We start from the raw sequence: 11086 nt of genomic DNA on the forward strand, positions 1-11086 counted from the left end.
TTGTGTCCAAAGAAGGAAAGGTATGCATAAGTAGGCTGGCTACACCCCTGGTAAAGGCCATGGGTTATGGTCTCACTTGTCTTGCCGGGTCTTCTCACGCACAGCATATTTCCAAAGGTCTCGGTCACTAGTCATTGCCTCACCGAGGCAATGACTAGTGCGTAAGCTCGCAAGGAATGAAGCCAGTATGCTCCGATGGATGTGTAATGTCAGTGTGCATACTTGACAGACACCAGTCTATTGCAGTGTTACTCACTTACAGTGAGTGAACTGGAGGAATGTGAAATAAAGTGTTTTGCTCAAGAACACAAAACACTGCCCTGTATGGGAATAGAAACCACAATCTTGTGATCATGAGTGCAACACCCTAATCACTTGGCCATGAGCCTTTATTCTGAATGCTTGTATAAGTTTTATTTATTATGTCTTTTCCCAAATATAACAATATTGGTTTCATCACATGGTTTCAGATTAAAATTCTTGCAAAATAAATTCAAAATAAAAAAATATTTATTTCTAACTCAGACACTATGCACAACTTTAGGGAGAGGTGAACTGTCAACAAAATTAATCTTAGTGTTTAGCTAGTGCTTGTTTTATCTTTCATCCTTGCCACATTCCTCCAACCCACTATAATAAATGGCAGTCAATCCTGGGCAGATCTGAAATCAGAAATACAAAGGGAAGTAACTAAACACTACCAGATGTTTTATTTGGTGCTTTGTCATTTCTGCTACTCCCTCACCTCTCCACAATAATAATGAGAAAGTACTCTATATGGTTGCTCTACCTGCTATCAGTAGCAGCCCAATCTTCCTCAAAGTTCAAACTTTTCGTCTTGTTTGGGAATTTGGTAGATGGAAACTGTATGGAAGCTTGTGTGTGTGTGTGTGCATGTATGTATGTGTTTTATGTGTGTGTGTGTGTCTTTGTCTTTAACATTACTTGACCACATCATCATCATCATTTAACATCCAATTTCCGTGCTGGCATGGCCAGAGAGCTACACCAGGTTCCAGTCTGATTTGGCATGGTTTCTATGTCTGGATGCCCTTCCTAATGTCAACCACTCCAAAAGGGTAATGCTTTTTATGTGCCACTGGCATGGGTACCAGTTATATGGGTACACCGGCATTGGCCACAACTATGATTTCACTTGGTTTCATGAGTCTTCTCAAGCACAGCATATCGCGAAAGGTCTCAGCCACTTGCTATCACCTCTATGAGGCCCTACATTCAAAGATCATCTCATGACTTCCTGGGTCTACCTCTTCCACAGGTTTCTTCCACAGCTAGAGATCAGCACTTCTTTACACAGCTGTCCTTGTCCATACACATCACCAGACCATACCAACACAGTCATCTCTCTTGCACACCACATCTCATGCCTCTTATGCCCAGCTTTTCTTTCTAGACGCTTACATTCTGCCATACATGCACACTGACATTGTACATCCAGCAAAGCATACTAGCTTAATTTCTTTCAAGCCTTTGCATATCCTCTGTGGTCACAGCCACTGTGTAGCATGGTTTTTCACACACAGACATCTGCCTTTCACTCTGAGGCAGAGAGGCTCTTTGTTAACAACAAAGGTAAAAGTTCTCTGAACTTTGCCAAGCCTATTTTTATTCTAGCAGCTACACTCTTGGAGCATCCACCTCTGTTGCTGACTTAGTCACCTAGATAACGGAAGCTATCAGTTACTACTATCTACTTCTTCCTGTTACTGTGTTAATTTCTGTACACCCTGATAATTTAGCAGTGCAGCAAAAAGAAACCGCTGGGACACATACTACGCTTAAAATAAATACTAGGGGCAATTTGTTTGACTAAACTCTTCAAGGTAATGCTCCAGCATGGCAGCAGTCAAGTGACTGAAACATGTAAAAGAATATAAAGAAAAACAAAAGAACATATTGAATAAACGCAGTCGAAGATGTCTGCAGAAACTAAACTGGTCATAGGTCTTCTCAAGCAATACTGACCTAAAGTTAAACAAAGTAACAATTGCTTTTAACAGAAGCACAAGGTTCACACATACTGAAATGAGTTTGTACATATTTTATCAACTCTAGAAAAGATGGAAGGTAGTGTTCACTTCAGGAAGAATTTAAACTGTGGCAGTAAAAAAGACTGCATTATTGTGTTTAACTCCTTACCTATTTACTCAGTTCACTATTCCTAACAAGCATTATAATAACTAGCAGAATCTGTGAAAATTTCATGGTACGTGTCAGCATATTTAATAACATTATGTAAATTAGGAATTCCTTCATAGAGTAACTGCTGCATTTGTTGAGTATATAAACAGTTTGGCTGCTTGCTTCTCAGGAGACTGTCAGAATGATTTGGACATCTCTGATGAAAACCCAATAAGGAAAATTGATTAAGGTTGTTCATCATTTTCCTTTTTTTCAGTCTGTGGAGAAATGGCTAAAATTTACCCTGTTTATAATTATACCATTTGTTACATATATATATCATCATCATCATCATCATCGTTTAACGTCCGCTTTCCATGCCAGCATGGGTTGGACGATTTGACTGAGGACTGGTGCAACCGGATGGCTACACCAGGCTCCAATCTAATTTGGCAGAGTTTCTACAGCTGGATGCCCTTCCTAACGCCAACCACTCAGAGAGTGTAGTGGGTGCTTTTACGTGTCACCCACACGAAAACGGCCACGCTCGAAATGGTGTCTTTTATGTGCCACCCGCACAAGAGCCAGTCCAGGGGCACTGGCAACGATCTCGCTCGAAAACCCTACAAGGCCAGTCAGGCGGTACTGGCAACGGTCACACACAGTGATACCTTACAGAATGTGTTTAATTTGTTCCATGACCAAGTTCGTCTTAGGATTTACTCGTTTTACAAATCAATTTTCCCTTTTGAAAACTAAAATATAATTAATCCATTCCAGCCCCCAAAATCCATTCATAAATAATTTTTTATGGGTTTTGAAACAGAAAAGGTGCAGTTACAAGTAAAATGACAATTATAAAAAAGAGAATGCAAAGGAAATATGTAAACTGGTTTTATTAACTGAATTACCTTAAAGATGGGATTATTCGTGTGGTCATACTGTGGATTTCCGCCCGTACTTCAAGACAAAAATTAACACTAGTCTTAGCTTGTACAGCAAATTACACATACAATGGTGTGTATATCTACATACATATATATATATATATATGTGTGTGTGTGTGTGTATGTATGTATTTAAACGAGTATACTTGTATCTGTATAGATGTGTATCTGTGAGTGTACATGTGTGTGCATGTGGGTGGGTTTGCAATTCTCAAAAGTGATCTCAGCTACAGGTAGTGACATTGCTGTCCATTTCCCATGTCAATAATTTGTCCACTCTCTTTTAAATAGGATATATCCAACATGAGAAACAAGTAAAGGTAAACATAAAAAATGGCATCTGACTGTGAAGCAAATCCCTCAATACTATGTTCGTCTAATTCGTGCTAGTATGGAAAAATGAATGTGAAACAAACAAGCTATGTCATCATCATCATCATCATCATTTAACATTTATTTTCCATGCTGGCATGGGTCGGATGCAAATGAGTTAGAGGACTGTTTTATGTTCCAGTGTTTGCTTTGGCACTGTTTCTTACAGTTGGTTGCCCTTTCTAATGCCAACCACTTTACAACATGTATTGGGTGCTTTTCCCATGGCACCAACACCAGTGAGATTACCATGCAGCCTGCAAGACTACGATTTCCTTCAGAGGAATGAGTACAGAGGGAGGCAGCTTTTTTGCTATGAGATATGGGGTCAATATATGAGAGAAAGGGCCAAAGCAAAACAGATTTCTTGCTGTAGAAGAGCAACATGAATACTCATATTATAGAAGAGTAGGTAGGAATAACCCTATCATCAAAAAGAAGGACATTATATAACGTGGTGCTGGGTTCTCTGTACATAGGAAAAAAAAACGGAGTGGTCATGACTGGAATGTATTTCCCCATAGGTCTGTATGAATAAAGCTGACCTGGGTATTGCAACAATATTTTAAAAGTTGACATTTTATTTTATCTGAGCTTGCAAGACTGAGTTCAAATGTACCTGTGAACAAGGAGAAAGCAAAATGAAGAAAAGGGGTTGCCCCCATTAGTTTGTATTGATCTAGAGGGCCCTTCTACCTTGATGGCGTGATTTGAAGGAGATTTGATGACTAACTCCAGTAAGTCTAATAATCATTGACTTGTGAGTTGTTCAACCTCTGAAGTACCTACATAGGTACCATAGGGATGCCTAATATATAATCTATTTGATAAACTGATGCACTTCAGAGTTATCTGTGTTCACCATAGAAACAATGCATTGTTGATGACATGATACAAAGTGCCAACCTCACACGAGCAATATCAATAAGCAACTCCACTGTCGTCCGACTCTGCAACCAACAAGACCAGCACATCACAATCAATATAATCAATGAACCAATGAAAGAGTCACAATGTGTAAGTTCAGCCTGCTAGAAACAATAGCCAAATTTCCTTGAACACACACACACACACACACACATATATATATATGACTGGCTTCTTTCAGTTTCCATCTACCAAATCCACTCACAAGGCTTTGGTTGGCCCAAGGCTATAGTAGAAGACACTTACCCGAGGTACCATGCAATGGGACTGAACCCAGAACCATGTGTTTGGGAAGCAAGCTTCTTACCACACAGCCATGCCTATATATAAAAACAATAACACAGATGGGTTGAGCTGTTTCAAACATGTTCTTTATCAATAAACAAAACAATTACTGCATGTAAAAACAATGTTTGCTTCAGGTGAATTAAGAGCAAATTGTTTTGTTCCTCAATAAAGAACACATCTGAAATAGCTGCAATAAACCTCAGCCCATCTGTTATTGTCTATACTTCATCACACTCAGAACCTTTCCTCCATTGGATCTTGAGCCTACAGTGGATTGTGGAATACATGCTAGAGTGTTCTCCTGTGTAACTTTACATATATGTTGTTTATTTGGTCAATACTTGTGAATGTATGCATAACTGGAAGGACAAATTTGTATTTACTTTAGTAGGTATGTGAGTGTGCATACACACTGTTAGTGTACAGGTGCGCTATCCCTGACTCTGCCTTAGTGCCTTTGTAATTTAATTACCTTGATTCAATTGGATCCTAAAAATTATATATATATCGTTGTTATTATGTTAAACTGTCTTATGTTCAAATTTGACCAAATGCAATTTTTTCAATATTTAATTTTTGCTTTAGGTCAAACTATCGTATCTCCAGCTGTTTGAGATACGAAGATATCAAAAATTGTCAAAGTGTGCTACAACGGTTTTGCTATGGCATGGTGAGGCTATTTTTTCATTTACTGAAAAAGCAACGTTTTGGTCTTACAACACTTTTGCATAATAGCAACAATATATATATATATATATATATATATATATATAAAGAAAGAACGCAAATGAGTTGAGGCTCACTACAGCTGTTTCAGGCGTGTTTTTTATTGAAGAATAATCTGATTATATCATGAAAAAAAAACAAAACACATTCTCTTCAGGTGAATTAAGACATAAACTTATAAATTTGGTTCAGAAAAAAATATCAAGATATGGAATGTGCGTTGACAGTCTCATTTTGGCAACTCTCCTGTTGATTTAATTGGTTTATTCATGAATAAAGAACACATTTGAAACTGCTGTAATGGAGCTCAACCAATTTGTGTTCTTTCTTTATGTAAACACTAAATCTAGAACCTTCTCTACATTGGATCTGGAACATACAGTAGATGATGAAACTGCATGCTGGCATGCATGTGTAATTTCATATACATGTATACTTATATGAGTGTATATACTGATTTGCTCATGTACATGTATATGTAAGTGTTAGGACATGTCCATATATGCAGTGATCTATTTGTGCACGCTTGTATACAATTTATACATGAATAAGCAAATCTCGAACATGGCTTGGTGTCATTATTAAGATACTTTGATTCAAATGAATCCTACAAATAATTAATTGCATATATATATATATAAAATTTACTTGTCTAGTTGTCAAGATAGTGAGTATATTAACCAAAGTATAAAGTATTATAGATCCATTACAGTTGATCATACCAATGGATTTCACACACCATTTTTCAATACCTGCCATCTCAGATGAACACAGTATATATATGAAACAAGTAAAAGTGTGTATAAATAAATAAATATATATATATATATATATATACACACACACACACACACACACATATATATATATATAGAGAGAGAGAGAGATACATACATATATTCTAATTACTTGTGTATAATTCCCCATCCCATGTGTCATATGTTATTCTCCTGCATATAACTCACAGTAGTTTTCTTTAACCTAAAAGAAACGAAAACATGTGTCTTTGTCTGATGCATGGTTTTGCTTTTACTTTATATCAGAACAATAAACTATAACATTTTAGTGAATTATGATTTTTCATTTTAATCAATACTATCTTATTGTCCACTGTTATCCGATACCCGATCAATAGCACTTTCCTCCAATTGTAAACTTACATTTTTTTCATCATAATCAATTTCTTCTTGCTCTCTAAGATCTCTGATCCATCAAATGCATTTGTAGTGCATTTCATCAAACATTTTGAGCCACTATATCAGAATCAACACAGTCCCGGACTACAGCAGAGTCCCATACCACAGCAGACTCCTATAGCACAGCAGAGTCCCATACCTGGTCACAGTGAAGGCTTTTTAAAATTTCATCATAAATGATAAAGTCAGGGTTGTAATTAGCTAGGTATTCAGAATATAATTCTTTCAAGGGTTTTCTTAAAACCCTTCCTTAAAGGGTTTTGTTAACCCTCAAAAATGATAAATTTTGTGCTATGCTGTTTGCAAACTGTTTCTTACATCATCCAGAAGATGGCCATGGAAAGAATCCATTATAAGCATTGATTTTAGTTTTTGCAAAGTACTAGCATAATAATTCCAAACAACCAAATCCACTCCTGAACTGTATTATTACACTTTTGATGCTTTTCATTGACATATATATATAGATAATTACACTCATATATATATATATATATATATATATATATATACATACACATACAAGCACATACTTGTATACAATGAACATTTTCAGTTTCCTCCAAGCAAATATATATATTCTTTTACTTGTTTCAGTCATTTGACTGTGGTCATGCTGGGGGCATGACCTTAAAGAGTGTTAGTCAAAAAAACCACTCCAGGACTTATTCTTTGTAAGCCTGGTACTTATTCTATTGGTCGTTTTTGCCTAACTGCTAAGTTACAGGGACATAGACACACCAAGATTGGTTGTCAAGCAATGACAAGGAGACAAATACACACACACACCACTGTATGTCATCATGACCAAATGTATTTTAATATTGGTCCAGGCTAGCCAAAGGTTTGTGAATAGATTTGTTAGAAGTCATATCTACATGAATATGTATCTATTTATATATGTGTAAGTGTGTGTATATATACACACACATAATACACACACACACACATATATATATATAAATCCCAAAAAACGAAGTACAAACACAAAAAAACAACAATGCGAGGATGTGGTACATGTAAAGTATTAGCAGACGCTCAGGAAAGGAAAGAAATTTTTTTATTACGTTTTGAGCAAAGCTCTTCTTCAGACATATATATATCATCATCATCATCGTTTAACGTCCGCTTTCCATGCTAGCATGTGTTGGACGATTTGACTGAGGACTGGTGCAACCGGATGGCTACACCAGGCTCCAATCTAATTTGGCAGAGTTTCTACAGCTGGATGCCCTTCCTAACGCCAACCACTCAGAGAGTGTAGTGGGTGCTTTTACGTGTCACCCACACGAAAACGGCCACGCTCGAAATGGTGTCTTTTATGTGCCACCCGCACAAGAGCCAGTCCAGGGGCACTGGCAACGATCTCGCTCGAAAACCCTACAAGGCCAGTCAGGCGGTACTGGCAACGGTCACGCTCAGGATGGTACATCTTATGTGCCACCCACACAAGAGCCAGTCCAGGGGCCCTGACAACGATCTCACTTGGCTTGCCGGGTCTTCTCACGCACAGCACATTTCCAAAGGTCTCGGTCAGTAGTCATCGCCTCGGTGAGGCCCAATGTTCGAAGGTCTTGCCTCACCACCTCAGCCCAGGTCTTCCTGGGCCTACCTCTTCCACGGGTTCCCTCAACTGTTAGGGAGTGGCACTTTTTCAGGATGTGTATATATATGTATGTGTGTGTGTGTGTAGATAACACATATACAGACATATATACACATTCATACATCAGTAAATATTCCAGTCTGTAATGATTCTATTTTTACCCTCTCTGTGGGAAGTTATTTCTCCCTATAGATGAGTAAATCACTTTTCTTTCTCCTCGTCTTATTTTGACCCATTTCCTCTTGGCCTTCACCAAATCACTTCCACAAGTGCCAGCTATTACAATATCCGAGTCAAGCACTGTACAGTTGTATTTAATAATTAATGAGTTAATTACACAATCAAGAATAAAAATCCACTTTATTAGAAGTGGAGCTGGGAGTTTAGTACCATATAACATGCGACAGTGGGTATTCTCTAGTAAGGTGTGTCTGCAAATTGGCATTGCATCATATCTGAACCCATTTCATTCACTTTAACCACTGTTGCTTTTGAAACACCTAAACATTCCACATGTAGAAACATCAAGAGAAGGTTGACTTAAGAGTTGGTTTCTGTTATATTAAATCAATCATTAATATCAATCTGAAGTGACATTTGTCGTTGTTGTTGTGTAGCCCAAGGTTAGACTTAACCATACAAATCTTTGATCAAAAGTGTTTCAGCCATGATCATCTTGTCTTTGATTAATGTATAATGTATCTAGGACTACATTACCCTGGATATGTATGTGTTTTTATATTTTCAAGGATAGTAGCAAGTGATTTAGCTCTCCTTTTACCATATTTCTGTTGGAATACACTGTTTTTTTTCAATTATTTTTGAAATTAATGAAGAAATTAGTCATTATTAAACTGAGGTTTGAAGCATAAATTAACATGAAATTTTTATGGATGGTTTTAATTTAGATCACTTTAAAACAGGGAATTTGTATCGTAGAAACAGGAGCAATCTCAAGTGAGTTGGTATCAAAAGGGTTAAATCACACCCTACCACCATTGGATGATATAGTCTGGGATTTACAGTAATAAAAAAATGACTGGATGGTCATGGCTGGGATGCTTCTGAATGTAAGATCTGCTTAACCTGTTGAAATTCACTGCCTTTGTTTCAATTGATTTTGAAAATAATGAAGTATTTAGTAAAATAACTTCTTCCTTTATTAATTGGAACATAAATTGACATGAAATTTTTATGGAAGGTTTTAATTTAGAACATTTTAAAACAGGAAGTTTGTATCATAGAACCAAAGATGGCCTCATGCAGATTGTTTCAAGATTATGATCTGATAACAGGAATAAAATTTAACAAAGATTAATGCGTGGGCTTCCAATTCTGCACTTTTAACTAGAAGTATTTGTTGGCCAAAATTCATTCCTTGACCAATGATAAAGTTTAGTTATTTAGTATCTCATTTACTTTGAGCTTCCCTGGATTTTTATTTATTCTGCACTAAAGGAAGGAGCTGTGTCCATGGCTTTTGCTGGCCCCTTGAGACTGGTGAGGTTTAGTGATTATAATATTGTAACAAGGACTTGTGGTGGGTGAGAAGTTTTTTCAGTAGAAGTGATCAATTTATACGTGCAATAGGCAATTATTCACAGGGTAGTAGGAGTTTGTCCCTAGTTCTTCTACACCTTTACTGAACCTAAGTGCCATTTCAAATATTCCATAAAGTTGTCACATCTATTATTATTTATTCACTCTACTTCTTTATATCCCTCAGTTATTTCAAGTATGGGGGGGGGGAAACCTAAATGTTTCAGTCATTTGACTGCGGCTATGCTGGAGCACCACCTTTAGTCGAACAAATTGATCCCAGGACTTTTTCATTGTAAGCCTAGTACTTATTCTATTGGTCACTTTTGCCGAACCGCTAAGTTACGGGGACGTAAACACACCAGCATCATGTCAAGCGATGGGGGTGGGATAAACACAGACAAACAAACATATACACACTCACACACACTTGCCCAAAGTGCTACGCAGAAGGACTGAACCCGGAACCATGTGATTGGTAAGCAAGCTACTTACCACATAGCCACTCCTGTGCCTGTATGTTCATATTCTACTTTTGATTAATTTAACTTTTGGGATTGTCTCCCTTAAATTTATTTTTTCTAGACCAGATTTAATCATTAAACAAATAAGATTCCTTTTTCTTCCTCATTAGGGATGTAAATTTAAATAATGTTGTTTCACTACATTAAATATATTGGCATATTAAATATGTTAGCACTACTTGCTTTCCTAGCAGATTTCCCTACACAAACTATAAAGCTAGTTGTTTATTATGTAAAAGTGAAATTTTTTAATAATTATACGGTTAAAATGTATAATTCTTCTTTTTTTCTCAGAATTTATTGAGAAAGTCATACAAACATAGGCACAATGGAATGAATCTAGGCCGCCGGCATTCCTTTATTTACTATTCATTTATCTTTGCGTTTATTTTAAACTATTTTATTTTCTTGTACAAGTAGTTCGCGAGGGGGCTAAGCTGATTATGCAATTATTGTACTTATGGTCAACCATAGTTTACATTGGCTGAGTAGGTTAGCCAACTGTTTAATCACCTTCCCGAGGACAAGAAATGTTCGTGTTACGTGGTGAGTTTTATGAAATTGGGGTTTGGAAGCCGCTCGACCAATCACTAGCGACGACGTGGAAACACTTACATTCATGTCGTGTGTATGTGTTATTACTCGCGCGCGCGCACACACACAGATATGCATACATTATGTGTGTGTGTGTGTGTACACACATATATATATATATATATATATATGCACACAAAAACACTCATACGTAGACACGCATGTACATACTCATACTCTCACATGTATGTATATATGTGTGTGTATGTAATATGTATGTATTTA

At 36.9% G+C, this 11086-nt stretch overlaps 1 protein-coding gene across 1 annotated transcript in view; it reads left to right on the plus strand.

Moving 5' to 3' along the window:
* The window catches only part of LOC106879933 (uncharacterized), a 53057-nt gene that overhangs the window by 6490 nt on the left and 35481 nt on the right, over positions 1-11086 (plus strand). The gene's annotated exons all lie outside the window — the stretch shown is intronic.

Source organism: Octopus bimaculoides, chromosome 10 (genome assembly GCF_001194135.2).
Source record: "Octopus bimaculoides isolate UCB-OBI-ISO-001 chromosome 10, ASM119413v2, whole genome shotgun sequence".
In the NCBI taxonomy this organism is placed as follows: domain Eukaryota; kingdom Metazoa; phylum Mollusca; class Cephalopoda; order Octopoda; family Octopodidae; genus Octopus; species Octopus bimaculoides.